Here is a 4882-nt window from a genome sequence, read left to right on the forward strand (position 1 = left end):
ACAATGTAGATGCAGCAGAGTTGAGCAGAGCATAAGAATGTGTTAGCCACGTATATGGGGATGTCAAACTTTGAGAAAATGACTCCCCATACTTCATTGCTGAAGCTACAAAGTAAAATAAGACAGTTGTTGGTCTCTTCTATGTCCCCATATAATTTTCAAATGTTGTTTATTATATTATCTAGCCTCTTTTTACTAACTCATTCAAAAGTATCTTTCTATGCACTACTGTCCATAGGAATTGGAGAACCTTTCGTGATGCAACTAACTTCCATGCACTATTGGCCACAATTGCCAAGGTGGAAGGGGGTTGCAGCTGATCTAGATGTAGATTGATGCAACTGAGAAAGATTTACAAGTGCAAGGGCTCCAAATAGGGTCATCTTCACCAACCTCCAAGATATATAAAGACTCTAGCAGCTGCAATAAGCTGGACAATTCTACCATTTCCTCTTCATATAGGTTTCTTCTAAAATCAAGTTCTGAGCTCCTTGCCTTTCTGCTTCATTCCTTGATTCTTTTATTGTGATTCTTTGGCTTCTTTTCTATCTATACAATTTCAGAAATATTTGAAATAGAGGTTCCTCCCCTGCCCAACTGTCCACCTACAAACTCACTATAGAGTTCCACTTGTATGAAACCTAAGGGATTTGTTTAAGTTGCTTTCTTCTTTTAAAATTGCCCTCAAATTCTTGATGCCTTGCTATGACTTCAATTTCTAGTGTATTTTGTATTATATATAGACAATATTACATGATTTTAAAAGTTGTGGAAACTCATGTTTGGCAAATAAAATGGACATAATTATGATGGTTTTCTTGTGATGATATAAGCATTTCAAGATTTATAAGACAAACTGTTGTATGTACTATACCTCCTAATTTCTTGAGTAACCAATTAGCTTCTATCATTTTCATGTTGCTTCCTTGAGTTTCTTGAAGTATTTCCCTTTCCTGGAGATCTAAAATGACAAGCTTCAAAAAACCACAAACCTTATTCATATCGCCAAATAGAAGTATAACACAAAATGTCATCATCAATGGCAGTACAGCAAATGTCACATAAATTCAGGTTAAGTGAATCAGAGAAGAAATGTGTTGAATTAAAAGGGACTATATATATTGCCCTAAAGTCAGAAATGCAAATTGAATTTTTATGTGCCTTATTTTGTAATAGGAGCAGCAAAATGAAGAGCAGCTGCTAATAAACTTAGTATCTTCTTCACTATGAAACTCTACAAAGCCATATCCTTGATGAGGGTTGTCAATATATCTTTTGGAAAATAAGATTAACTGCAAAACTTACAAATACAACAAAAAAATTTAAGCTAAACAAGTGTATAGTATTACAATAAGTATGGAGATACAACTGGTAAGACAAAACAAGTACCTGCTATATATTGGTAAGCTTTCATCGGAAACACTAAAAAGAATAGGATGATATTTCTCAGTATGCAGAAGAGAACCAGCAAAAAGGAAATGCATAATGCAACAAACTGGATACATGCAACTACGGTTAAAAAGACTTCCTGATATATTTAGTTTTCTCAATGCGAAAAACCTTTCTGAAAGCATTAAAAACCTCAGTACAAAATTAAAAATACCCCACAATCCACTTCAAAACTTTAATATAGAGAACAAACACAGAAACCTACCAACAGACCTTGCTTGGAACAAACAGCTTCCTCCAGTAACTCCTCTGTATTAAACTGAAAGAATTATGAAACGTTGAGTGGAGTTTGAAATCTCGAACAACACAGCTAAATACTGTATTAAGATCCATTCACGACATAAAAAACCTTAAAACTTAAATTTCCGCTGGATGACAGAAAATCTCAAGCTGATACAAAAGTTACACAAACGAGTTTGCTAACAGTCACATCACAATGGAGATATTGTTCCCAGTGACGTTGAAAGAAAACCCTACACGTGATCATATAACCCACCTACACTTGGACTGCTTCAGTTAAGCATCCGCAAGCATTAAAATCCCTACTAGTGATCATAGAACCCATCTACACTTGGACTGCTTCTATCAGACATCAACAAATATTAATCACTACTAGTGATCATATGTACCTACCTACCGCTGGACTGCTTCTATCAGGCATCTATAGACATTAAAATCCTACAGTAGAAGAGCTTTACAATCTCAATAACCACAGAAGACAGTTTTTGCTTCTTCTTTTTTTTCTGTGGCTTCAGCGGATGCACAGTAAACAGTCAAAAATCGATGACAGTGCCTCGACTCCTTCCTCCCAGAAGACAGGTTAAGCCGGAAAAGTTAACAAAAATGGATACCTGAGCGTCGGAGGTTACCAACATAAGCAGTGGCGTCTTCATTTCTCTCAGCTGAGTGTTGGCCCAGAATATTAGCTCCGACACGGGGATTAATTCTTGCCATCGCTGCAAGTGACAATTCTTAGTTTTCTCTTCCCTTCCGACTAGTTATCAAAAAGCGCCACAACTCCTCTCAATCTAGCACTGAACCGACGGAAATCAGTAGCAAGCGCATATAGCAAAAGATTAGGGAAAACCTGCTTCCCTTCCCCCTTAATCAGTTACCCATTAAATTGAATACCCTGAAGGGCCTCGCTCTGACGTACGTACCACGGTACAATTCAAACTACTAGTTAAATTGGGTAAAAGGCTCGTCCCAAAGTGAATAACCACCGTACAAAACTTTTTTTTTAACTAATAAATTCAATTTTTTTAAATTAAATTGGATCAAAAGACTCATTCCAAAATAAATAACTACCTTAGAAAACCTTTTTTCCAACTAATAAATTTAAAATTTTTTATCTTACTAATCTATATGAGACTATTCTTTAACGCTTCCCCTCACATATATGTACGTGGATAATTTGGATAGAGGCCCCCACGTGTAGGTAAGTGGATAATTTGAGTGGAAGGCCACATACTAAGTGTTTACTCTGATACCATATTAAATTGGATCCAAGGCCTATCCCAAAATGACTAACCACCTTATGAAACCTATTTTCCAACTAATAAACTTAAGAACTTTTATCTCATTAATCCATGTTATTAAAGAATAGTCTCACATAGATTAGTTGGATCCAACTTCATATGGTATCAGAAGAGGTACTCATATATGACCCTCCACCCAAATTATCCACATGTAAGAGCCCAGAGGGCCTACACATGAAGGGGAGTGTTAAAGAATAGTTACATATAGATTAGTTTGAAGAAAAGGTTTCCTAAGTGATTAGCCATTTTAGGATCGGCCTTTGACCCAACTTCATACTTTCTTCTTTCATATTTCGTTTTTTCTGTCTTTCTTGTTTTTATCACTATTTCTTCTATATTTCTTTATTTATTTTTCTTTTTTATTTCTTTTATTGTTTTTTTTTTCTTCTCATTTCTTCTCTGCTCCTTCGTTTTTTTTCTTTTTTTTTCTTCTTCTTTCTTCCGTGTTTTCTTTCTATCTTCTTTCCCCCTTCCTCATTTGGTTTTTTCTTGTTTCCTTTTTATTGATTTCTCTTTCTTTTTTCTTCTTCATTCATTCTTTCTTTTTCCTTTCTTATTTTTATTCATTCGTTTTTCTTTCTTTCTTCTTTTCTCACACTTTCTTATTTCTTTCTCTTTCTTTTTTCTTTTTTATTCCTTCATTTTGTCTTCTTTTACTATTTCCTTCTCTTATTGCTTCTTCCTTTCTCCTTCTTTTTCTTTTTTATATTTTTTTTCTTTCTTTTTTTCCTCTTCATTCATTCATTCTTTCTTCTTTCTTTTTTCTTTCCCTTTCTTTGTTTCTTTTTCCTGTTTTTTTATTTCTTTCTTTTTGCTTCTTCATTCTTTCTTTTTTCCTTTCATTTTTCTTTCATTTTTTCTCTCTTCTTCTTCTTCCGTTCTCCTGCTTTTTCTTTCTCATTTCTTTATTTATTTATTATTTTTCATTCTTTCTTATTTCTTTCTTTCTCTTTATTTTTCTTTTTCGTTCATTCATCGATTATTTCTTTCTTCTTTTTTCTTTTTTTTCTTTCTCTCTCTCTTCGTCTTTCTACCATTTTCCTTCTTTTTCTCTCCTTTTGTCATTTTTTTTTATTCTTTGTCTTCTTTCTTTCTTTCTTTTTCCCTATGACGATTTTTTTTTTTTTTTCGCATTCAAAGAGTAGTTTATTGATTATATATATATATATATTTGAAAACTAGAACAATAAATGATTAGGATCCAATAGGTTTTATAAGTCAACTTTATTTATTTTCAAGTATTCATACTAAATCGATTGTTAATTTTTCAGGATTGATGATGATGATGACGAAGGACAAATGAGGCATTCACAAAGTTTTGAACTTATTTTGAAGATGAATGTTTGTAGTTTCTTTCATCCTTGAGGAAGATGAAGGGGGTAGATGCAAGGTCAAAGTCATCCTCCCGCAGATGGTGAATAATTATTTACTTTTGTATAATTTATAAATTTTTTATATGACTTGTTAAATTATTGGTAATTTTTTTAAAATTTTGGAACATTATTATATAATTTTTTAATATATAAAATTGATCTTATAATCAATTGATTACTTTTATATTTTTATTATATTTTAAACAAAAAATTTCAATTTTAACATGTAAATTTAAAAACTATAATTTTTATGCTTTCCCAATGAAATTCAAATTTCATTGGAAAAGGTGCACATAATATAAAAATTAATAAAATACCCTCTACCAATAAATTTGAAAATTCACTGGCAGAGATGGTACTCTCTAAAATTCGCGAGCAAATATGACACTAGTGAAATCGTGCAAGTGAATGAGTTAAGGATTTTTTGGTGGGAGAACATCGCCCAACGAATTTTAGACTCCTGCTAGCAAAAAAATCACCGGTGGAAGTCCATTTTCTTAGAGTATATGTATAATAAAGTAT

The 4882-nt window shown here is 32.6% G+C and overlaps 1 long non-coding RNA gene across 1 annotated transcript; it reads right to left on the reverse strand.

Moving 5' to 3' along the window:
• Window positions 1–852: 852 nt before the first annotated feature.
• LOC137960311 (uncharacterized) lies at window positions 853–2496 on the reverse strand. The gene is made up of 3 exons (XR_011114138.1): window positions 2301–2496; window positions 1655–1708; window positions 853–961 (listed from the first exon to the last, which is right to left on the reverse strand). It is a non-coding gene; the product is annotated as an uncharacterized lncRNA (long non-coding RNA).
• Window positions 2497–4882: the final 2386 nt, after the last annotated feature.

This window comes from Aristolochia californica, unplaced genomic scaffold, assembly GCF_029961685.1.
Source record: "Aristolochia californica isolate CCGP_79_NKW_82.1479 unplaced genomic scaffold, dmAriCali1.0.hap1 SCAF_3, whole genome shotgun sequence".
NCBI classification, from domain to species: domain Eukaryota; kingdom Viridiplantae; phylum Streptophyta; class Magnoliopsida; order Piperales; family Aristolochiaceae; genus Aristolochia; species Aristolochia californica.